At 49.7% G+C, this 25622-nt stretch overlaps 1 long non-coding RNA gene across 2 annotated transcripts in view; it reads left to right on the top strand.

The window, feature by feature from the left end:
• LOC109390859 (uncharacterized) overlaps positions 1-25622 on the top strand; it is a 45385-nt gene that overhangs the window by 5600 nt on the left and 14163 nt on the right. Inside the window, exons 3-4 of one of the 2 annotated variants that reach the window (XR_002125660.1) lie at positions 854-906; positions 5127-5222. This is a non-coding gene — a long non-coding RNA (uncharacterized LOC109390859). Of the gene's footprint in view, positions 1-853; positions 907-5126; positions 5223-25622 lie in introns of those variants that run through there. The other variant, XR_002125659.1, reaches the window with a different exon arrangement.

Genomic DNA, 25622 nt, shown 5'->3' with positions numbered 1-25622 from the left:
TGGAAGGAGGTGAGGTGGGAATTCAGGCTCCAGACCCTGCTGGGGGAGAGGAGGCAGGAGGGGACATTCACATCTCCAGTGACCCTGTCTCTTCTCTGAGTGGCCTTTCTCCAATCCTGGTTGGCCTCTTTGCTTCTCCTTGTGGCCCCATCCATGTCCCTTTTCTGTTAGAAGGCCCTCTGGAAACGTCTCGAGGGTCCCAGCTAGCTCCCGAGCCAGGGGCCCCCCTAGTCCCTGGCGTCAGCCCCTGCTGCCCTTCAGGCTTTGCGCTCCACCCTTCAGGCTCCCTCACACCCTGGGGCTTTGCCCCTGCTGTGCCCTCCGTTTGAGATTCCTTTCTCTGTTTCCGCCTGGCAAGGGAAGACTGACACCCGCTCCTCTGAGTCCTCAGTCCCCATGCTCCCTGTCTTAGAGCACAGGACAGAATGTATTAGAACCGCCTGTTTCCACAGTGGACGCCTTATTCATGAATGTCTGTTGAAGAGTCGAAAAACATGTCTATTTTTGTCTGTGGCTCTGTAACTCCTGGGTACTCCTGACTGGGATTGCCACTGTGAGAAGGGGCTCAAAGGGGGATTTCCCCACCTTGTTCCCCTGCCTCCCATGGGGGATGGGGGGGTACCCAACCTAGTGACCTAGGTTGGGAGGCAGAGCGGCCCCTGTGCTTAGGAGTCTGTACTTCTATGAGCCAGGAAATGACTTGGAGATGCTCTGTCAAGCACAAGATATAAATTGCAGGCAGTTTTTAAACGTTTGGAGAGATTGCTTTTTGAGTGGCAACCTGCATCTGTGCGTATCGGGAGGGGGCGGGGCAGAAAAGAATTTACTTTTCTCTATTCTCTCTTCTCCCTAGGGCCCAGTCACTTCTTGGCTCAGCAGGACCCCAGCTCAGGCCTGGAGTGAGAGGTAGGGGACTCTGGACACAGTGGGGGATTGACCGGAGGGACTCCCCAGGTTCAGCCTGTGACCTCCCATGGCTGGGAGCTGGGTGAGGTAGACAGGCTGGCAGATGGTAATGGCCCCCATCTCCCATCCCAAACACCAGAGGTTTAGGGGGCCTGGCGTCAATGCCTCTCTGCTGCACTGACTTTTGGGGCATTGATTTGACTGCATTTTCTTCTGTCTCAGCCACACTCATCAAATCCATGGAGGCCCCAGCTTGGCATAGACCATCCAGGGCTGGGACTTCGTGTTGGGGCTGTGGAGGGTGCTGGGGGTGGGGGCTGATGGGAGATAATCTGTCAACCAGGGTCATTGCAGTGAGGCCAACTGCTGTCCCCAGAAAGAATTATTTGTTTGTTTCTTCATTCATTCATTCATACAAGAAAGAAACGTTGAGTGTTTCCTCGATGCGAGGAGTGTTTTGGGGCCCTGGGGTTACAGGAATGGTTTAAACTGAGACATAGATGCTTTCATTGAGTTTACATAGGAATCTGTTCCCTAACCTCAGCTTTAGCGTTCTCCTTGTTTTATGGTGACACAATTGTGTATACCGCTTGGGGAGGTTTGAGGAATCAGTGATGCTAAGGCTGTAAAGATCCCATCAGGTCTTCATAGATGGGGACTGAACCCCGATGTTTGCTGCTATTTTATTCCAACAACCTCTGGTCTTGGTGAGGGAGGAGCCCGTGAGGGGGGTTCCTGTTGCTCTGATGCCCGGGCCCTGTAACTGGCCCAGGGAGGTGGACACGGGGCAGCAGCCGGGGATACAAGGGGACTCCTCATTTCCACCCTAGGAGGAGGACGGGGGAGCAGGGGCTTCTGGGCAGAGGTCAAGGATTTGTGGTCAAACCCACAGAGAATCTGTTTCCTGGGAGGTTGAGGGCTGCTTTCAGCCACAGGAAGGGAGGAGGCTTTGGGCCATATCGTGCTACCTGCCCAAGTGGCCCTGCAGCCATTTCCTGTGCTGGGAAACCTGCCCTGCAAGGTTGATGCAGTTGGCAGCAGGGCGGGTGGGGTCTCTGAGGGTGGTGGGCTCCTGGGCACGCATGGGGCTGGGCTGGGGGTCACTGCCATGCAGTTCCCACTCTCAAGCTGGAAAAGGGGCCGCCAGCTCCTCCACAGCAGTCAGGAGGGCTCCCCAAGGACCTGGCCTCCTGCTGGTGTGGAGAGCTGGTTACGGTTTGAGTTAATGCTCCTTAAAAGAAGCCAATGGGTCCCTTCGGGGCCTTTCAGGAGATTACAGATTGCATTCAAACCAATCCACCCTGGAGAGGGAGAGGGAGGCAAGTGCACTAAATGAGCCCTTTGAGCCCAGGAAGCCAGCAAAATAGGCGAGGGCTGGAGTCAGCATTAGGGCTGGGGACAAACAGTTTTAGAGCAGGCATGAGCTAGTGAGCCATTGTTGGTTCTGTCAACTCAGCCTCACCACCCATGACCTATCAGGTAGCTTCTCTTACCACGCCTATTTGGCAGAGGAAGAAAGTGACAACAGAGAGGTTCAGTAATTTGCATAAAGTCACAGGGCTACTAAGTAGTAGATCAGAGGTTTGAACTCAGGCAGCCAGGCTCCAGAGCTGGATTCTAGAACTGGAGCTGGCGCTGCAGTGGGCGGTGGGTCCAATCTGGAGCTTGTGCTGACGCCGAGACTTGGGCTGCAGCTGCGTGGGCTGGGAGGTGTCTAGAGCTCCTGCCCACAGAGAATACACGCTATTCTTTGTGAACAGGTCTATGCGGGAGACACCAAGCTCACCCTTGGAGTCTCAAGGGATATGGGCTCTGAGAGATGTGCCACCTTCCCTCCTCCTGGTTCACTCCTGTCTGGATGGCTGGCCACCCCACCTGCCCCAAGGCCCAGAGACTGTGTCTCAAGCATTTGGGGAGATGCTCAGTCAGGGCTGTGGTTCTCCTGCTCTGGGCCGGGATGTCTCAGGGGCTGGAAGCAGCAAGTGCCGCTGCGTCAAGAATTGCACGTTTGGGTGCCTTGGCAGCCCTATCTCCTGTTCCTGGGTCCTGGGAGGTTCCTGGCTGTGGGGAGTTACAAACGCGCCTAACCTGGCGTCAGAGGGTGAGTGGGTGGGTGTGGCCCAGAAGCAACCTGAAGCCATTCTCCCCACCAAAAACCCAAGGCCTCCTCTCTAGCTCTCTTGACCCCCAGGGTCTGAGGTACCTGAAATTCCAGGCTACCTTCTTGCTTAAACATTTTCAATGATTTACAGTTGCCTGCAGAAAAGGCTCAGTTCAGGCTTCATATAAATTCCAAAGTTCTTTTGTCTCAGCCTCCTGTGGATTGTGAGGAATACAAGAGCTTTGGAGGAAAGAGCCAGGTGGTGGCTGGGAGTGTGCAGGCTGCCTGGGCCCCTGAAGGTGTTATTATCGACATGGTTGGAAGTCACATGGTTACTTCTGACACACACCCTTCAGGGCCCTGCCAGTCTGTGTAATCTGCATGGTTCCACGAGCAGATGAATCCTGCCCTTACTTTGCTCTGGGCTGGACTTCAGAATCTCGTTCTCTGTACTATTGGTGGCCTTCGCTCAGAATCCTGGGTTTGGCTGGTATAACCAATACATTGAAAAATTGCAAATTGCAATTTATGGGATGTCAACAAAACGCAACCTTATTTGTGTCTCCCATTGTCCTTTTAAATATCCCCGCCATGGCTCATTGGCTCACTTTTAGGTAACAAGTCCATTTTAAAAAGTCACTTTCAGGCATAAAATGGGTTTCAATTCAAAAAATTAGAATGTATAGTATAGTCCCAGATAATAATTCCTGTTTCAAATTCGATTCAATGTCGAATCTTTCCCCCTCCCTGAGACAGAACAGCTTGCAGGTTGTAGGGAACAGGAGATGTGGCTGCTGTAACTGACCCCTCCAGGGCTGGAGAAGCAGGTGGAGGAAGGTGGGGGAGGAGGGGGAGGCGGCAGTAAAATGCCTTTCTTGCTGTGGTCTGAATAAGGCTTGGCAGTCTTAGGTGCTGGCTGGTGTACATCTTCTGATTCTCCTCAGCTCTCTGTCTCTATCAGTCCTCTCCACTAGGATTTTGCTGTTGAGTCTCTGCTCTCCCTGGCAGGACTTAATGTGGCCCTAAGGCCTTCTCTCTTCCTTGGCTCTGCAGCAAACACTTGCACAGCCTTTGGCCTCGCAGACTCTGGATGTGCAGACCACCCCAGGGCAGCGGCTTTGTCTCTGCCAGCCTGGCCTCTTAGAGTTCCCAGGTGGGAGTTAGACCCCAGGATTGAGTCTTGGTCAGGCCTCTCACTTGAGCAGGCAGCATGTGTTGTATCTTGGTGCTTCTGTGAAAATTTCTTTTTTTTTAACTCCCCATTATATGTGTAAGAGGGCAGTTTTGCCTCCTGTCTCTCACTAAGAGAGTCAGCAACAGTGTGGGCAGTGCCAGCCATGTCCGGTTGCCCACGGGTCCCAGCTCAGCCCTTCCCCACCCAGTGGCCATCAGACTGACAGGAAATAGTCAATCTGAGTAAACTAAAATATTGAACGCCAGCTCCGTTCCTAAAGAGGTGTGTGACCTTGTGTAGCTGAGTTAACTTCTTTGTGCTTCAGTTTTGTCATCTGTAAAATAGGATGGTAGTGCTTACTTCACAGATGGTTGATCAAATGAGATAACTGGGAACACTTAGAGCAGCATGCCTAGTACACAGCAAGCACTCAGTAAATAACAATTTATTATTATTATCATCACCGTTGTCGTCATCTATGCACCCTGGAACTTGGGATGCAACAGGGGAATGGTGAAGAGGGTAGGCTGTGGAATCTGGAGTGAGGCAGATCTGGTTAGAATCTGGCTCAAGTTTTGTGACTTGGAGCAAATTGTTAATCTTCTCTGAGCCTCAGTTTCCACAGCTGTCACATGGAGATTTCACTCTCCCCATTTTGCCTCAGAGCTGTTGGGGGGAGGGAGGGGTTTATGGAGATAAAGTTTCTAATGCTCTCAGCTCAAGGTTTAGTGTACAGCAGGCAAATTGAAAAAGGGCAGCCATTGTGCTCTATTAGTGACGGAGCTTGATTTTTCTGGAGGCCTAAGAAGTGCCAGTCCTCCCAATGCCCCTTTAAGTCAGCCAGCCTGCCCTGACTTACTTCTGATGATTTAATCACCAAGGAAACAGCAGAGGGGTCCAGACATGACCAAGAAGCCCTTGATTTATAAGTACTGCACCTCACAGGCCGGAATCGCTCCTCCACGACCCTCACCCTGATCCTGTGTGTTGGAATGCAGCTCTCCGTTGTCAAGAGCTGGGAACTTCAGCCTCAAATTAAATGCAAACAGACGACTATCTCTCACCTGTGTTTTGCCCTGAGTCTCCAAACATTCTGGAGAACAGCGGAGTGAAGGGGAGACATCTCTGGCGGCCTTGCTAATGAGCAGGCTCATTTTCCTTGTCCCCCTCTTGCCATAAGAAGAGAAGAATTGTTTTTCTGTTTGGCACGCCAGTATCAATATTTCCAGAGTGATATGAGAACGAAAACAACCCCTGGCTTTATTAGTCCTCTGGTGGCTTTAGCACGACAGGCAGTGAGATTTGCTGGGGACACGGCTCCCCTCCCACCTGTCCTCACCCCACCCTGCAGTACAGCCGAGGGAATCAAGGTGGACTAGACCCACAGGACGAAATGGCCCTTGGACACAAACCTTCTCGCCCAGTCCTCTGCACACAGAGGAAGGGCTGTGCCAGGTTCACGGGACCCAGGCTTTCTGGCTCTCGGCTCCATGCTTTTCCCACTCAGTGGGGATTTTCAAACTTTAAAAAAGCTAACTCTTTCAGAAAGTGAAATCTCATATGGAAACCCCAACATAAAGCGGGGATGCTCTGGTCAGGGGGAGGAAGCAGGGGGGCAGGAGCCCCGTTTAGTGACATCCCGGACTCTGGAGAAAACTCCTTTTGAGGGTCAACCCTAAGGTTCTGTGGCACCCAGCTGAAAAGCCCTGGAGTAAACTCTTGTCGTGATTCTCAGCACCTGCATTTGGGGAAGACACCTTGGAGCTTCGGCCTCTCGTTGCTGAAACTACCCGGGGGCCCGGGGTGCTGCTGTTGTTGCCTCTGCTCCCAGGGTGTGGGCGTTGACTCGGAATGGACAAGGCCCCGTCCTCCCGTCTCACAAGAAACGGTCAAGAGGAGACCACACTTCTGAGTGGGCCGACGTGCACTTCTGGGAAGCGCCTCCCCTCTCCCTGGGTGGGGGAGGCCTGTCTGTGAGGGACCGCCACCTCGCCCTTGTGGACCCTGGAAGGGGACGGACCCAGGGGGTCTCAGCCCAGGGCTGTTGAGGGCATCTGTGTATCCATTGTCAAGGTTACCGTTCTAAGATAAGTCTCCTCCCCTTTAACATGGGGACAATAACCTGACCTAGGTTATTTTTGTGAGAGCGAATCAAATCTTTTCTTTCAAAGCAAGAAACTTTAAAAAAGAATAAGGATGGAGCTCTTATGTGCTGAGAGCTGCATTAGTACGAGGCAATCCTGTGATTCTATCCTTATGCCCATGTTGCAGCTGAAGCAATGGAGACAGGGAGGCTAGGTGATGTGCCTAATGTCACAGGGCTCACACGGAATCCCGATACATTTAGATCTAAATGGGCCTTGAAGAAGCTGGGACTCTGGCTTCTCCTTTTACGCCGCCCTGCCACACAGTCCTAGCACATAAGTCAAACGCACGGAGGCAGGTCAGCCCTCTCATTTGATGAGAAGGGAAACTGAGGCCCAGAGAGCGGAGACTTGATTACAGTCATTCCGCCAGCCAGTGGCAGAGCTGGTACCTAAACCCGGGTTTCTGGGCTCCCAGCTCAGGGCCTTCTTAATTGCATGACGCAACACAGAGCATCATTCCGGCTGTGTGAGACGATCTACTTCGAGAACATTCCTGAGTCCTAGCTCTCCCTTTGGTGGTTCTGGGCTGGGGTCTCCTGTCAGAGATGTTGGGCAGATCCCCCTTGAGGGGAGAAATGGACCCTCACGCAGCCCCCAGTTCAGACTTCTTTTCTTGTCTCTTTGAACTTCCCCAAGTTACAAACTACACAATGAAGGGCTTGCTAATAAGTCATTCGTCTTGTCCCACAAAGAGAGAACTGCAGGCCTCCCGCCCGGCTTCGTCCTCCTCTGGGAGGGGATCAATGCTTTATCTCAGCCAGGCCTGTGAGGAGAGGAAGGAGGGAAATGAAAACACTTAATTAAGGCGCACAGGAGCGGAAAGGGAACACTGCGTCCTCACTCTCCCCTGCCTCCCCCATCTCCCCTCCGAGGGCCGTGAGCAGAGTCCCCCGGACCCCAATGCTCTGCTTAGGAAGCAGAGGAGGTGTTGAAGAGGAGAAAGACTCTAGGGAACCCCCGCTGACTGGACCTGAGCTAGAGCTTGCCCCAAACAGAAATGCTCATCCTAAGCAGGCGGGGCCCTGGCCACAGGCAGTGGGGAGGGTGGTAAGCAGCAGGAACTCTGCCTGAGAAATAGCCTTCCTGGGCTTGGGTTCCTACCATTTCAGTGTATTCTTTCAGGTAAGGAAAGCCTTCTTGGCTCTAAATCCTCTATGAGTGTAAATGCTTACAGAAGGGAGAGCCCCTCGCGTGCTTCAGGAGAGAATGACAGTGCATGGGTGGCCTTCCTTCCCCTCATCTCAGGGATCTTCAGCCCATGAGCAGACTGGCATGAGTTTTCAGAGCCCACTGGACGGCCCTGGAAAGGAGAACCCCAGACTGAGATTCTGAGACAGTTGCTCTTTGTACAGGACCAAGATGGCGGGCTATGACCTACCTCCCAATCCCCTGCCTTTTGAACCCTTACTTAGCGCTCGGGCCCTATGATAGAGACGAATGGCGTGCTGTCATGTGCAAAGACATCTATGTGCTCCTATATGTTTCCCAACCTTCCTTATGGCTAGGTTGGGGCCACGTGACCGGTTCTAGCCAATGAGACGTGGGCAGAACTGATAGAAGTTACTTCTAGGATGGCTCTTGAAAACATCTCATGAAATTCTCCAGCCCTTTCGTCCCCTTCTGTGGCAACAATGGAAGACGCAACCTGAGGGCAGTGTTGTATGACAGAGGAGCCTGGAACCCCGAGTCATCTCTGGAGAAGAACCACCCAGGAGAGCCACTTGACCCACTGGGTTAGGCAGAATTTTGGCCCCCATGATCTGTGCCCCTGATGTATGTCCATGAATATATGAAATTACATGGCAAAAGGGACTTGGCAGGTATAATTAAGATTAATAATCAGGTGATCTTAGATAAGGAGATTATCCAGATTACCTAGGTAATACCCAGGGTGATCACAACAGCCCTTGAAAGCAGAAGAGGGAGGCAGAGAGGGCTGGCCCAGTGGCTCAGTTGGTTAAGAGTTGGCTTGGGAGTGTGAGCTCTGAGCAGCAGGGCCGCTGGTTTGATTCCCACGTGGGCCAGTGGCATTGCACCTGAGCTGAGCTGTCGCTGAGCTACCAACAGGTGGCAGAATGGCTCAGCAAAAAAATAATAAAAATTATTAAAAAAAAAAAAGAGTGAGGCAGAGAGATATGGGGAGAGGAAGTCAGAGAGATTTGTAGTGTGAGAAGGACTTGGTACCATTGTTGGCTTTGAGGATGGAAGAGGCCATGAACCAGGGAGTGTGGGAAGCCTCTAGAAGGTGAAAATGACTCCTGGCTAACAACTAGAAAGGGAATGGGGACCTCAGTTCTATAATCTGAATGAGTTTGGAAGCAGTTATTCTCAGAGCCTTCTGATAAGAGCCTTCCTTGCTGGTCAACACCTTGATTTTGGCCTTATGATACCCTAAGTAGAGGACCCAGTCAAACCTCAGTTTGGACATCTCACCTATTATGCGATAATAAATATCATTTTTAAAAAGCTGCTAATTTTGTGGTAATTTTCTATGGTAGTATTAGAAAACTAATATACCCACCTAGGATTTTATGTGCATAAGAAAAAAATCCTTCAAGGCCCTGAGACTTGAGTGCCTGCTTGTTGTAGCAGCTGACGATGCTTCTTCTTGACTAATACAGGCCCCATTAGCTTTTAGTGTGTGGCCACCTACAGACGTTAGCTGGGAGGCAGAGTGGTATAGTGACTAGGTTCTAAGGCACTGGAGTGCCCGTTTAGGTTTCCTGGGGAGCTGACAGTCTCAACAGAGATGGGTGCTTAGCCAGGAGGGAGCTGAGCCCTTGAGAGTGGTCCCAAAAGAGAAGCCTCGTGGGGGAAAGGCAGGTCTCCAGGATCTCACAGTGAAATACTGGCAGAGCTGAAGCTAGAACCCTGGCCTCCTGACTCCTAGGCGTGGGATTTTTGCCCACGCCGAGTGCAGGTGAGATTCTGCACGTGAGTGTGGGTGTGTGTGTGAGCTCCCAGCGCACGTGCTGGGGCCCCACGTGGGCTTGCTATGAAGGATGCGTCTTTCCCAGCTCCTGCATCTCCAGGGTTAATGCTCTGCTCAGGAGCCTGAGAAGTGCAGCCTCTCCACTTTGGTAATTGAAATCAATTTCTCAGCCTTATCTTTAGGAAACCTATATGGTCTAGACTGTAATCTGAAAGCTTGGGCTTGGGCAACTTCTAAATGAAATCCCCTCTGCGAGGGGGGAGAGGGAGCAAAGAACAAGAGGCTCACCTCTTTCCACAATTTCTCAAGGAGCCTGTGAGTGTGTGGGTGAGGCCTCTCTTTTTCTCTGGGTATTTGGCTTCTGAGTATGTATTTGAAGACGAGGGAGCGTACATGTGTGCGAGGATCTGAGTGTCTGATGATGTAAAGTGTGTTAGTGTGTATGTGTTAGGATGGGGGAAAGAGTGTGTGTGTGTGTGTGTGTGTGTGTGTGTGTGTGTGTGTGTGTGTGACAGGACACACATGACGGCTGCCTTTGTGTGTTTATTTTTGTCTCTGAGCTTGTGAGTGCATGGATATAGGAGATAAGTGAGGGTGTGTTCACAAGTATAAATGTGTGTGCAAGTGCCTGCAGTAAACTCATGGGCATGTAAAGATCTGTGGGATCAGAAGATGTGTACTTATGTGTCCCATTGCAGAAGGGGCCTCACCAGTGGGCCTCAACTCTGAATTCCCGTGGTCCCAGGCACAGTTTCTTTTCATGCTTTGAGTGGCTTTACTGAACTGCCACTCGTCCCTCCAAGCCTTTATCCTGACCCTCCAGCTCTCTTCTGGGCACCCAGGGAGGAGAGCCCTCAATTTGACTGCTCTGGAGAAGTGTCTCCAGCATCCCTCCTCTTCCCCAAGCCCGTCCAGGTTCCCTCACGATAGCCTCTCGCTAAGGGTTGAGGTGCCTGTGGGCAGGGGCCTTGGCTTGGCTAGATCTCACAGCCTCCAGCTGAGGCCTCCAGGTATCGACCAGCAGGTAGATGCTTCCTTGCCAAAGCTGTGATTCTAGACACAGAGGCCTAGGCAGGTGAGGGTGGCTTCCACCCTGACTCTCCCCCCAGCAAAGTGTCTCCGTCCCTCCGCAAATCCCCATGGATTTCTCATTTGAAGTCAATCAGCCTTGAAATCCCTGCCAGTGCCTGCAGGGTAATTATGGGGCTGGTAATCAATGCCAGACTCTCAGCTGCCCAGGGTGGGTGTGGCAGAGGCACAGTTTTCCCCGGGCTTCATGAAAAACTGGAAGAGGTAGCAATAGCTGGGATCAGGAGGGCCTGGCCTACAACTCAGACAGGGGAGGAGTTGGGAGGGAGAGGGTTTGGGGGCTCATGCCTTCAACTCAAATAGGGGAGGGGTTGGGCAGGAGGCAGGTTGGTGTTTGAGCAACTGCCTCCTAGAAAGGCCCAGGGGCAGAGGGTGGCTGTGGCATCTGTAAGGACAGGCATTTTATTAGCTTGAGGACATAGAGGAAGCCTATGTAGGTAAGGGAAGTGCAGGCGTGGGCAAACTCATCTTGGGTCAGTGACAAATTAGCATCAGTTTATGAAGTGTCTGAGATTGGGACTTCTGCCTTTCTAATTTAGTCCAGTTCCCAATGAATATATCTGGACACTGATGAAGTGCTTAACAAAGGCTTTCGTAAGTGACAAGGATGGTGGTGATGGTGGTGTTGGTGTTGGCTATAGTAAGAGTAGTGATGATGAGGAGGTGAATTGTGGTGTTGGGATTCTGCTATTGTTAGTGGTGATATGAGGAAAGGGAGGTGGTGATGGTGGAGTTAGGGGCAATGGTGTCGATGGTTTGGGGGGACTGTGATGAAAATGGTAATTTTCTATGGCAGTAATAGAAAACGACGATACCCACCTAGGATTTTGTGTGCATAAGAAAAAATCCTTCAAGGCGACAAGCCTGTTGTAGCAGCTTCCTCTGACTAATACAGGCCCCATTAGCTTCCAGTGTGGGGACCTCCATGCTAGCTGGGAGGCAGAGTGGTAAAGAGACTGGCTTCTAAGGTGCTGGGCTCTAAGACCTAAGACCTGTTTAGGTCTCCTCGGGAGCTGACAGACTCAGCAGACTTTAAATCTCAGATCAACTGCTTATGAGCTGTGTGACCCCAGGTAAACTGCTTAACTTTCCTGAGGCTCAGTTCTTTCATCGTCAAAGGTAGGGCTCTCTCACATGTTGTAAGGACTAAAACGATAATAATATCTTCTAGTGGTTTCTATGAGCTGGGCACTGCCCGAGCATTTTATCTGTGCTAACTCATTTAATCCTAGCAACAACCCTATAAGGTTACTACGGTCATTATCCCCATTCTACAGATAAAGAAACTGAGGCACAAAGAGCTTAGTAACTTTCCCAAGCTCACAAAACTAGCAAATGGCAGAGGTCAGGTTCAAACTCAGGTGGTCTGGCTCCAGGTGGTGCAGAAACAGCATTCAGCACAGACCTGTTTGGTAAGTGAGTGCCCACTATGACTAGTTCCAAGTCTGCAGTTGCTGGAGAAATTGGCTTCTCCAGACTCTTTTCCAACCAAGAGTCTCTGCCCTAATAATGAACAGCAAAGGTGAGATGGCTCCTACCATGAAGGCAGAGGGCAGGAGAACATCCTGGCTTCTTGTGGCACAGAAAGGGGAAGGGAGGGGTGCAGCAGCCGAGCTGAGCCATCAGAGGCACTTAGGGTTGTGTGCAGAGAATAAATCTGGGGGTGGAACTGTGAACCAGAGCCGGGGGTGTGGGGGTCGGGAACACAGGAACACATCTGTGCATCTCTCTGTCAACTCAAATTTTATATTTACTTCTGTTGATGAGATTTCGTCATGCTCGGTTTTGTTGGTGGTGATGGTTAAGGCGATGGGGGCAGTGGTGGTGATATGAGGAGTGTGATAGTAACTATGGTGTGATAGTGGTGATGGATAGTGTAATGAAGGATGTGATAACTTTTGAAAAAGTTATCAGAAGTATGGTTGTGGACCCAGTACTGGCCAAGACCCATAAGAATGGGGTTGAGGAGATAGGGAAGGGGATTGAATCAGGAGACGAGGCCTGCAGGTGAAGACCAAGGTGGAACCAATTTGAACTGCGTGAGCTGCTCTAGTAGGAGCAGACGTGGTAAGGTGTCAGTGTCTAAAGTTACGTAGAGTCATGAGATCAGCAGCAAGATGGTGCCATAGGCCTCCTTGGAGCATGAAAACCTGTGAAGGCAAAGCTTGGATCCCAGAGAAAGAGAAAGCTCAGCTGGAATGAGGAACCTAAGCAGGGAGATAGGCAGGGATGGGAAGATAAGCGGGGATTCCAAAGGCCAATTGTGTAAGAGGCTGGAAGGTGACTTCTGCACCATATCCAGGGATCAAGAGGATGCTCTAGTTGGGCTTTGGGAATTGGAGAAATACAGATTAGCACCATGGACAGAGGCCAGTGATGAAGGACGGGACCCATGCTTGGGTACAAACTATGTGTTGGAAGTAGAGTGTATGAAGGAATTCTATCCCATGGAGACAAATTCAAGTTCCTCCGAATGATGGATGAGTGTATGGCAGGGTGGGTATATGGGAGGGATCCCATATATTAGAATAGCTTTGAACCCTGTCCTAAATAAATCAGAAAGAATGGGAGCCCTGAACCTAGATGGAGAGGCCAAGAGGGAGATGAAAGCATCCTCAAAGAGAGGTGACAGGCAGAGTAGAATGAGCACTGGTTTTGTAACAAGACAGACCTGGGTGTGAACCCTGATTCTGCCAGTTCTTAGCTATAAGACTTTGGGCGAGTTAACTTTCCCTGAGATTCAGTTTTCTCCTACATAGACTGGAAGCAAGAATACCGATCTGGAAAGGATGTTGGAGGGATGACATAAGCTAATGTGTGTCAAGGCGCCCAGTAGATTCCTCAATTCCTTCAAGGTAACCCTACTTCATAAATATCCTCAAACCTATCCAGGATAAAAAAAGAGGGTCTTCTATGAGATCTAAAATGCAGAGAGGTAGATGGGAGTCAAGGGATAAGCTAGTAATCTTGTTCCTGGTAAGATCTCCAAGTCAGCAAAATTAACAGGGGCTTATTCTTGCAGCCATGGTCAAGGTGCCAGCCTGAGAATGGGGTGAAAATGTCCCCTGGGCTTGCCGTACCTCGGGCTTAGCATCCCCTATAACCCCTACCCTGGTGCTCTGAGCTTTTCCAGCCCTTTGCACCCTTTGCTCCTCTAGAGAAGTTTGGTGTCAAGATCAATGATCAAGGACCTGGGTGCCTCTTTTCCTGCCCAAACAAACTCAAAACCCAGTGCCTAGAAGAGGCGAGTGTACTACGTAGTCTCTATGTAACAACGCTAGGCTCCTGCCAAATAGGGAGTCTTGGGCTTACATCTACTTTCTCTTTTGTGGTATTGTCCTGTGGTAAAGAGCTCAGGGTGTGGAAGCAAACAGACCAGGGTTCAAATCCTAAACCTGTCTCCTTCTACTTGGGTGACATTGGACAATGTCTCCTTTCATGTAAAGTGGGGGTGGCGTTACAGACGTCACAGGTTGCTGTGAGGATTGTGTGGCAGACACTGAAGTGCCCACATAATTCTGCCCTCTTGGAATTCATGTCCTTGCATAAACTGCTCCCCTTGAGTGTGGGCAGGAACTGTGACTTGCTTCTAATCACCATAACCATCTTATGTAATATAATCACAGAAGTGACATCCTGTCACTTTTGCCATATTGTATTGGTTAGAAACAACCCTCGCTTCGTCAAAGCTAGCAAGGGGGAGAGTGTCTCAGAGCCAGATGCGAGGGGATTGAAGGAGGGGCAGGAGGAGTGCCTATGGATGCCAGATGGCCACCCCCACAGCCCCGTTGCTCCCCCGCCCCCATGCATGGCCCACCAGAGTCCTGAGGCTCTCCACAGGCCATTGTACCAAGAAACGAGGCCCCCGTGCGACCCTAGGACAAGCCTCACTGCCCACATTTAGAAACGGCACCTTGGGGGGCCAGTGTCAGGCTTAGGGTGACTCTGTAAATCAGAGCTTTGATGCATAAAATCTGGAAACACGAGTCTATGAATCGTAATCGAGCATGACGAAATCTCATCAACAGAAGTAAATATAAAATTTAAGATGACAGAGAGATGCACAGATGTGTTCCTGTGTTCCCGACCCCCACACCCCCGGCTCTGGTTCACAGTTCCACCCCCAGATTTATTCTCTGCACACAACCCTAAGTGCCTCTGATGGCTCAGCTCGGCTGCTGCACCCCTCCCTTCCCCTTTCTGTGCCACAAGAAGCCAGGATGTTCTCCTGCCCTCTGCCTTCATGGTAGGAGCCATCTCACCTTTGCTGTTCATTATTAGGGCAGAGACTCTTGGTTGGAAAAGAGTCTGGAGAAGCCAATTTCTCCAGCAACTGCAGACTTGGAACTAGTCATAGTGGGCACTCACTTANATCTGTGCTAACTCATTTAATCCTAGCAACAACCCTATAAGGTTACTACGGTCATTATCCCCATTCTACAGATAAAGAAACTGAGGCACAAAGAGCTTAGTAACTTTCCCAAGCTCACAAAACTAGCAAATGGCAGAGGTCAGGTTCAAACTCAGGTGGTCTGGCTCCAGGTGGTGCAGAAACAGCATTCAGCACAGACCTGTTTGGTAAGTGAGTGCCCACTATGACTAGTTCCAAGTCTGCAGTTGCTGGAGAAATTGGCTTCTCCAGACTCTTTTCCAACCAAGAGTCTCTGCCCTAATAATGAACAGCAAAGGTGAGATGGCTCCTACCATGAAGGCAGAGGGCAGGAGAACATCCTGGCTTCTTGTGGCACAGAAAGGGGAAGGGAGGGGTGCAGCAGCCGAGCTGAGCCATCAGAGGCACTTAGGGTTGTGTGCAGAGAATAAATCTGGGGGTGGAACTGTGAACCAGAGCCGGGGGTGTGGGGGTCGGGAACACAGGAACACATCTGTGCATCTCTCTGTCATCTTAAATTTTATATTTACTTCTGTTGATGAGATTTCGTCATGCTCGATTACGATTCATAGACTCGTGTTTCCAGATTTTATGCATCAAAGCTCTGATTTACAGAGTCACCCTAAGCCTGACACTGGCCCCCCAAGGTGCCGTTTCTAAATGTGGGCAGTGAGGCTTGTCCTAGGGTCGCACGGGGGCCTCGTTTCTTGGTACAATGGCCTGTGGAGAGCCTCAGGACTCTGGTGGGCCATGCATGGGGGCGGGGGAGCAACGGGGCTGTGGGGGTGGCCATCTGGCATCCATAGGCACTCCTCCTGCCCCTCCTTCAATCCCCTCGCATCTGGCTCTGAGACACTCTCCCCCTTGCTAGCTTTGACGAAGCGAGGGTTGTTTCTAACCAATACAATATGGCAAAAGTGACAGGATGTCACTTCTGTGATTATATTACATAAGATGGTTATGGTGATTAGAAGCAAGTCACAGTTCCTGCCCACACTCAAGGGGAGCAGTTTATGCAAGGACATGAATTCCAAGAGGGCAGAATTATGTGGGCACTTCAGTGTCTGCCACACAATCCTCACAGCAACCTGTGACGTCTGTAACGCCACCCCCACTTTACATGAAAGGAGACATTGTCCAATGTCACCCAAGTAGAAGGAGACAGGTTTAGGATTTGAACCCTGGTCTGTTTGCTTCCACACCCTGAGCTCTTTACCACAGGACAATACCACAAAAGAGAAAGTAGATGTAAGCCCAAGACTCCCTATTTGGCAGGAGCCTAGCGTTGTTACATAGAGACTACGTAGTACACTCGCCTCTTCTAGGCACTGGGTTTTGAGTTTGTTTGGGCAGGAAAAGAGGCACCCAGGTCCTTGATCATTGATCTTGACACCAAACTTCTCTAGAGGAGCAAAGGGTGCAAAGGGCTGGAAAAGCTCAGAGCACCAGGGTAGGGGTTATAGGGGATGCTAAGCCCGAGGTACGGCAAGCCCAGGGGACATTTTCACCCCATTCTCAGGCTGGCACCTTGACCATGGCTGCAAGAATAAGCCCCTGTTAATTTTGCTGACTTGGAGATCTTACCAGGAACAAGATTACTAGCTTATCCCTTGACTCCCATCTACCTCTCTGCATTTTAGATCTCATAGAAGACCCTCTTTTTTTATCCTGGATAGGTTTGAGGATATTTATGAAGTAGGGTTACCTTGAAGGAATTGAGGAATCTACTGGGCGCCTTGACACACATTAGCTTATGTCATCCCTCCAACATCCTTTCCAGATCGGTATTCTTGCTTCCAGTCTATGTAGGAGAAAACTGAATCTCAGGGAAAGTTAACTCGCCCAAAGTCTTATAGCTAAGAACTGGCAGAATCAGGGTTCACACCCAGGTCTGTCTTGTTACAAAACCAGTGCTCATTCTACTCTGCCTGTCACCTCTCTTTGAGGATGCTTTCATCTCCCTCTTGGCCTCTCCATCTAGGTTCAGGGCTCCCATTCTTTCTGATTTATTTAGGACAGGGTTCAAAGCTATTCTAATATATGGGATCCCTCCCATATACCCACCCTGCCATACACTCATCCATCATTCGGAGGAACTTGAATTTGTCTCCATGGGATAGAATTCCTTCATACACTCTACTTCCAACACATAGTTTGTACCCAAGCATGGGTCCCGTCCTTCATCACTGGCCTCTGTCCATGGTGCTAATCTGTATTTCTCCAATTCCCAAAGCCCAACTAGAGCATCCTCTTGATCCCTGGATATGGTGCAGAAGTCACCTTCCAGCCTCTTACACAATTGGCCTTTGGAATCCCCGCTTATCTTCCCATCCCTGCCTATCTCCCTGCTTAGGTTCCTCATTCCAGCTGAGCTTTCTCTTTCTCTGGGATCCAAGCTTTGCCTTCACAGGTTTTCATGCTCCAAGGAGGCCTATGGCACCATCTTGCTGCTGATCTCATGACTCTACGTAACTTTAGACACTGACACCTTACCACGTCTGCTCCTACTAGAGCAGCTCACGCAGTTCAAATTGGTTCCACCTTGGTCTTCACCTGCAGGCCTCGTCTCCTGATTCAATCCCCTTCCCTATCTCCTCAACCCCATTCTTATGGGTCTTGGCCAGTACTGGGTCCACAACCATACTTCTGATAACTTTTTCAAAAGTTATCACATCCTTCATTACACTATCCATCACCACTATCACACCATAGTTACTATCACACTCCTCATATCACCACCACTGCCCCCATCGCCTTAACCATCACCACCAACAAAACCGAGCATGACGAAATCTCATCAACAGAAGTAAATATAAAATTTGAGTTGACAGAGAGATGCACAGATGTGTTCCTATGTTCCCGACCCCCACACCCCCGGCTCTGGTTCACAGTTCCACCCCCAGATTTATTCTCTGCACACAACCCTAAGTGCCTCTGATGGCTCAGCTCGGCTGCTGCACCCCTCCCTTCCCCTTTCTGTGCCACAAGAAGCCAGGATGTTCTCCTGCCCTCTGCCTTCATGGTAGGAGCCATCTCACCTTTGCTGTTCATTATTAGGGCAGAGACTCTTGGTTGGAAAAGAGTCTGGAGAAGCCAATTTCTCCAGCAACTGCAGACTTGGAACTAGTCATAGTGGGCACTCACTTACCAAACAGGTCTGTGCTGAATGCTGTTTCTGCACCACCTGGAGCCAGACCACCTGAGTTTGAACCTGACCTCTGCCATTTGCTAGTTTTGTGAGCTTGGGAAAGTTACTAACCTCTTTGTGCCTCAGTTTCTTTATCTGTAGAATGGGGATAATGACCGTAGTAACCTTATAGGGTTGTTGCTAGGATTAAATGAGTTAGCACAGATAAAATGCTCGGGCAGTGCCCAGCTCATAGAAACCACTAGAAGTTATTATTATCGTTTTAGTCCTCACAACATGTGAGAGAGCCCTACCTTTGAAGATGAAAGAACTGAACCTCAGGAAAGTTAAGCAGTTTACCTGGGGTCACACAGCTCATAAGCAGTTGATCGGAGATTCAAAGTCTGTTGCTTTGACCAAGTTTGTCCTGACCAGTAAGCCATGTTTCTAGCATGCTTTCCAGTCCTGTAATGTCAGACAGTGGCCTCCTGTTTGCAAATTGGGTTTGGAGGAACAAGCCTACCTTGTCAGCATCCACTTTTCTTCTGAATCCAGGGTCCCTGCGCCCATGGACCCATCCCCTCTGGACTGACCATCCACCTTTACCTGAAGTGAATCGTCTCCATCGACTTGCTGCTCCTTCTCTCAGAATTCCCATTCCACACCAGGATGGGCTTCCTGCACAGCTGCACCCCTCTAATTCTTACCATCACCCCAAGGGCCTGCATGAGCCTCCTAAGAAGCCAAAGAATGGCTTAAAACCATGTGGTCCAAAGTGTGTTCTGCTGGACTTGTTCAGAGAAAAATGGGTGTGTGGACAAACAAGCATGGGCAGTGCTGGTTAAACCAAAGCATAGAGGTTTTTTTCTTGCAGGCCTTCTTAGAGCCTTTGCTGTGCCAATCTGTAACACAGAATTCCAGGAGGAGGTGGGAGCATTCAGGTTTTACAAAGTTACTCGGCCATAGGCAGCTTTCTAGCCACAGCTCAGCCTGGCTCCAGCATCTCCTGGGGTTAATATTCCCTTTAGGTAATGTTGATAGAAGGCCAGAAGGCCCACTACCTGATTGAAGGGCTACCTGGGTTCCACCCAAGAAGGACCTCAGGTTGCAGGGTGGGGTGGGTTGTCTCAGACTTCTGACTTCCTTTTGGACAGAGCAGTGACTTTGTAATCACATGGCAGGTTGGGGAGGGGATGTGCCAGGGGTGACTTCCTTCAAGGAGCAAGAGTGAAATCTGCTCCTGGCGAGGCTGACCCTGCCTCACAGAGTGAGTCGTGCCAGTGTGTGTGTGTGTGTGTGTCTGTGCACATGAGTGTGTGTGAGCCAGTTATAATGATAATTCAGCACCTCCAACATGCAGACCTGATACTGCATGGAGCATGGGGTATGGAGCAGATAGTACAGAGCCCACTTTGGGAAGCTCTTTGTCTGATGGGAGAGCTGAAATACTAATGGAGGAAGTAGTTCTGGCCTCAAGAGGGCTCCCAGTCTTTATTACAGGAATCTGCCAATGGAAGCTTGCATTGGGAAGAAAGCAGCCCACAGAAGAAGCACATTCCTGGGCACATGCATATATGCGCCCTTATAGTCGATCAAGTGTACAGACAGAGCAAACTTATGTATATACATACACACTATGGCAGGCGGAATTCTAAGGTGGCCCCAAGAATCCTGTGCCCTGGGACACACACCCTGTGTAATCTTCTCCCCCTTAGATATGGTGGGACCTGTGAAGATGATGGAATATTACTCCCACCACTAGCTTATATTTTATGGCAAAAGTGAAGGGATTTTTCAGATGTCATTAAGGTCCCTAATCAGTTGATTGTGAGTTAATAAAAAAGGAGATTTATCCTGGGTGGGGCTGACCTAATCAGGTGAGCCCTTACAAGAAGGTCTATTAGACAGAGAGAATTCGAGATTCTCCTGCTGGCCTTGAACAAGCATGCTGCCGTGAGCTACAAGAAAACACATTCTGCCAACAACCACACGAGCTTGGAGGAGGACCCCGAGCCTCAGATGATATCACAGCCCTGGCTGACAACTTAGCTGCAGCCTTGTGACACCCTATGCAGATGACCAGATAGGCTGAGCCTGAATTCCCGACCCACAGGAATTGTGAGATAATACTTGGGTGTGGTTTTAAGCTGTCAAGCTTGTGGTCATTTGTGGTATTGCTATTCAGCAATAGAGAACAGATACTCAGGCATTCCATTCCATGAAGGTACAGAAATACATCCAAAGACATAGTATGCACATAGACACACATATATGCAGACGTATAAACATCCACACTTCTCCATTTCATGTACATCATGCTCACAGACATAAAAAACATATTTATATCCATAAACATATATATATATATATATATATATATATATATATATGCATAAGCACATACTCATTCTTAGGTAAAGATGTACACGTGCTTGCATTCATAAACAAAGATACAGGCATGTAAACAATCTATACATCCACATTAACATGAACACTCAGACACAGTATATGCTCATGTACACACAACAATAATGATGACAAACATTTATTAAGTGCTTTCTATGTGCCCGGTGCTGGTTTAAGTTCTTCATATATATTAACCCACTTAATAATTACATAGGCCTATGGAAGCACACACCTACCTATGTGGGCTGACCTACCTACCACTGATCTTCTCTGTAAAATACCATACCACCACACACTGCGAGCACTTTCTCAGGGGAGGTTCTGATGGACCCTTCTAGTAGCGCCTGGCAGGTGGATGAGTTAAAGTCATCTTCGCTCCTTTTTCCTCCCCAAGGAAGGGCCCAGAAGCCATCCCCATGCTGACTTCAGTCCTCCCACTAGGTGGTGCTAGACTAGCATCTTTGGCTTTGATGGGCAGACTCTGGGCAGGCTCTGGGGAGCAGGGCTTATATCTTGGATGAGGAGAGACAGACACAAGAAAGAAAAAAACTTATCTGGACATAGCATCCCATTCTTCACCTGCTTCTTTGCTGATCAACATAGTTCAACATGTCGTTGGAGCTCCAGGACCCTTGGTATCCTCAGCTGGGAGCCAAGGCTCTGGTGACTGCTGCCCAGGCCCTGGCCTTGACACATCCCTAGACATCCAGACATCTAAGCCCTTGGTCTTCTTTCATCTCAAGACTTTATTAATTTATTGAACAAACTCTACACACTATGACCTAGACACTGCCCTAAGGTCTTACAAAGATTCACTTCATGTAATCTTCTACCTATGAGGTAGGTACTATTATTATGGCCATTTACAGATGAGGAAACTGAGGCACAGAGAGTTTAGGTAAGTTGCCCAAGCTCACACAGTTAGTAAATAGTGAGAAGGAAGGAGAGAAGGTAAGAAATCTTCAACCCATTTTAGAGATGAAGAAACTGTGCAGCCCAGCACCAAGGCCAGAGAGTCACTAGAGAAGCTCGGCCTTGAACTCAGAGCTCAAGTCCAGGGCTGGGCTTTTCTTTCTGGATCTTGGGTTGCACGAAGATTAAGGCTGAGGCGGCAGTTGAGTAGTGGGTTGTGACAGGAGCAGAAGACACCCTCTTTTGCATGCTCTAATGACGCCTCACCAGGGTTTTGGAGCCCAGGAAGCAACTCCCTGGCCAAGTAGGGCTCTCTTTGGGATTTCATGTGGATTCCACAGAAAGGCCTAAAAGGAAGGGCCAGCTTCCAGCTGACGCCCAGCTGCGTGTGAGTCTATAGACTCTGATGCCGGAACGGGCCTTTTACAAGATACACAACCCATTCTACACTCAATTGCATCCCATAAATCAGGTTAACCTTTTCAATGCAGCTCGGAGAAAATTAATTACTCATATCGGAGCACATGACCTTTTTCCCAGGCAGGATGAGCCGAACTGCTCCTAAGTGCTGGACTCCCTGTTCTCTACACTGCGGCAGCCCAGCCCTTAGGAAAGAGACAGTGGCCCACACATTCAATCCAGGACAGCCATGACCTCTGTGCTTCCCAGGGGTGACTGTGCTGGGTTACTCAGTGTCCCTCCTCCTCTTTGGGCCATTTGGGGCTGATGATTGGGAAGGAAAACCACCCTGATCCTCCTAGCAAGCCCTGGCTTGGCTGGGCAGGGGAGGGAAAAAAGGAAGGGAGAAGCATTTGAGGATTCTATATTTCTTCCTGGGATAGTTTTTCTAGCCCCAAGAGAACTCCCAAGGGGATCAGATGGTAAGTTTCCCACTCAGGGAATGCCCCCTGGCCTCACTCCACATGCTCACACCATCCAACCAGCTCACCAACACTCAACTGATTAACCATTCCACCACCAAAGCAAGCAACCAACCAATAATCCAAGCAAACAGTCAATCCTCCACTCACCTAACCAACCAGTAGACAACCGTGCAGAGAGTTTGTACTGACTCCTTACTTTATGCAGCCGTGGGGAATGTGGTAAAAAAGAGGACAAAGGCGCTGCCCTCCAGAGGCTTACAGTTTCGTTGAAGGACACAGGACTTGGAGTAGGGAACAAGACAGTACAGAATTACTGAGTATGTGAGGACAGACTTTAGCTTCATCTCAGAACGTTTTTGTTCTTGTTGGGGTTGGTTAGCTTTTGTCTGTTCAGTACCTGTAGTTGTCAGCGGCTGGCAACAGAGGGCAGACCACTCAGTAAGTAACATGCAGTTACCCCCTGGCTATTGTCCCAGCCATACATGCGTGTCCCGGTAGTGAGAACAGGGCACAGAGGTTCAGAGTTCTGGCTTTGAAGTTGAACAGACTTTCTATATGAATCTTGGCTCTGCCACTAATTAGCTAAGAGTCCTTGGGTAAGTTACCTAACCTTTGAGCCTTCACTTTCTTGTCCGAAAAATGGGTATAAGACCTACCTTACAGGGGCTGTAAGAATTCAATGAGATGATGCCTGTAGAGTGCTTTGTGCAGTACTTGGCACCTAGTAAGTACTCATTAAGTGTTAGCTACAATGTTATTATTGTCAGTTGCCAATATGATTCCTAGCACACCAGTGAACCTAGTACTTAACCTGAGGCTGGAGAGATCATGTGCTTTGAAATAAGAGCTCTCGGGCACACATTGAAAGTGTGCTGACAAGTCAGTTTGCTTTTAGGGATTCTGAGGCTGAGTGACCTTTGTTGTATCTTGAAGCAAAAATGATGGAGGGGCTGGGATTGATGTGTTTGTGCTCTGGACTGTGAGCAGGACCCAGAGTCTCTCGTTGTCCTTGCTTCGTCTACAGGAAGGACATGCAAGGACTATATCTATGAATGCAAGAAGCCCTTCTTCCCACGCTTGCCGCGGTTTGGAGCTCTAGATTCCATTAACGGGCTCACCTGCCTGGGAGGGCACTGATGTTTCTATGAGCACCGCTATCTGTGGCCCCCTGTCTGGGGATTTCTTAGATGATGATGTGCAGGAGGGTGGGCCCAGGAAACGCGGAGGTGAGAATGAAGCCAGGAAGGGGTGACATGACCTGCAGGGACTGGTGGACACAGTGTGGTGGGAGGTGTTTCCCTAGAAGGCAGACAGAGGAGGGTGGTGCTTCTGGGGGCAGGGTCCAACGCTGCCTCTAAGCTGGGGCTTGATGGGCTCTGGAAGGTGCTGATCCAATCAGACACTAAGGGTGCCGGGTCCCATCCTCAGCCCAGGTGACCTCATGGGCTCCTGCAGCACCAACATCATTTACATTTTGATGACTCCTCGATGGATGAACCTAGTATCTGAGTCAGTTCAGGCCGCCATGACAAAATACCACAGACTGCACGGCTTAAATAACAGAAATGTATGTTCTCACAGTTCTGGGGCTCTCACACTCCAAGATCAAGGTTATGGCCCATTTGGTTCCTGGTGAGGACTCTCTTCCTGGTTTGCAGATGGCTGCCTTCTTGCTGTGTTCTCACATGGCTTTTCCTTGGTGTGTGGAGATAGAGAGGGAGGGAGAGAAAGGGGGCTGAGGGGAGGGAGTGAGGGAGAGAGAGAGAGAGAGAGAGAGAGAGAGAGAGAGAGAGGGAGAGAGAGAGAATGAGAATGAGTTCTTTGGTGTCTCTTCTTATAAGGTCACTAATTCTATCAGATCAGAGTGCCACCTTTAAGACTTCATTTTAACCTTTAACCTTTAATTACCTCCTTAGAGGCCCCATCCCTAACTATAGGCACACTGGTTTCAGGACTTCAACATATGAATTTTGGGGGAACACAGTTCAGTCTATAGCATCCAATGTCATCTGCACACTTGAATTTTAGGCCTGTACATCCAGGTGCCATCAGGACTTCTTACTTGGCTGACCCTGGATACCTTACTCACCTGGCCCAGCGCTGAACTTCTTGCCTTAGACCTCTCGTCTGAGAACTGCTGGGGTGGCGCTTGGCAGCCATGTGTCCGTGTGACTCCGCCCCCAGCCAATGCTGCATAGACCAGAGGTGGACAGCTGACCCAAGCTTGGCATGCAGATTTTTTCTCTTAAAGTCTTGGAATGGATTGATGCTAGTCAATCTGGACTTCTCTTTGGAACTGAGGCACTTTACGCTCAGGAGCGGTGGGGCAGCCATCTTTGGTTAGTTATGTGCATGGAGAAGCTGAAAGAGAAGAGGAAAGAAAAGATAGAAGATGACAAAGAGAGAAAGTTCTGGGCTCCCATCAGCTTTAAAGTCCTTTTGAGGTTGGGCCCTGGTTCTGTCCTGAGTTACGCAAGATACCCCTATATTCTTAAAACATCACTTAAAAATATTCTGTGCTTGTCCACTGCATTCTGCTACTAGCAATCCAAAAACCTTTACTGTAGCTGTTAGGCTACGTAAGGGCTTTGCTCGTGCCAACATTGCAAGGTGGCGGAGGATGAGTGGATGGGGAAAGAAAGAGAATAAAGGAGCCCCAGTGAAATACAGGGAATGTGAGTAGGACAGAGACCAATGGTCTGCGGGTGATGTGTGTGTGTGTGTGTGTGTGTGTGTGTGTGTGTGTGTGAGATGTGCTAGGGAAGAAATGAATGAGAGAGACGTATAAAGTTGATCAATGACACACACATACGTGCAGGGAAAGAGAATGAGAGAAAGCGAAGAGGAGGCGCTCCTGTGAGAGGAGCAGCAAGGAGATCACAAAAGGTGCTGTGGGGCTCACAGGGAACAAAATGTGAGGTTTCTCCAGTGCCCATTGGCCAGACAGGGGTCAGGGGCCTCAGAGACACAGATCTGCCTCTGTGGCCACACTGCGCAGCTGGGCAGAGGCCTCCTTCTGGTCTGGTCTGGGCAGCTCCCTTCTCGCTGGCTGCCCCCTCTCCCCCTACCTGTCTGGACGGCTGGGCCTGGACGGAGCCAGAGCTGGAGAGAAGCCAGTATCAGGCCCTGACGCTGACCTGTCTCCTGCCTCTGCCCTGCCCCCCGTCCCCCCACACACCCACACATCGACACACACAGCCATGCTCTTTCTTGCACATACACACATATACAGACACACTTACATGTGTACAGAGCACAGAGACACACATAGGCAGACATACACCAACACACACAGCTTTGCACACAGATTCACACAAACATATAAGAGTACCCACAGACATAAGGACACAGAATGGCCTAGAAACACACAAACACAGACATATAAACACACAGACACACTTACAAATGCAGGTTACAGATACACATATAGATTCAGATATATGCAGATAGATATGCAGATTCAGATATATGCAGATAGATATGCAGATACTCATCAACATGCAAAGGCAGACATAGCAGCCCAGATACACGAACATAAGCATGCGTGTGCAGAC

This window comes from Hipposideros armiger, unplaced genomic scaffold, assembly GCF_001890085.2.
Source record: "Hipposideros armiger isolate ML-2016 unplaced genomic scaffold, ASM189008v1 scaffold_10, whole genome shotgun sequence".
NCBI classification, from domain to species: domain Eukaryota; kingdom Metazoa; phylum Chordata; class Mammalia; order Chiroptera; family Hipposideridae; genus Hipposideros; species Hipposideros armiger.
The sequence above is the reverse complement of the archived record's forward strand: the minus strand, read 5'-3'. Positions and strand labels throughout refer to the sequence as shown.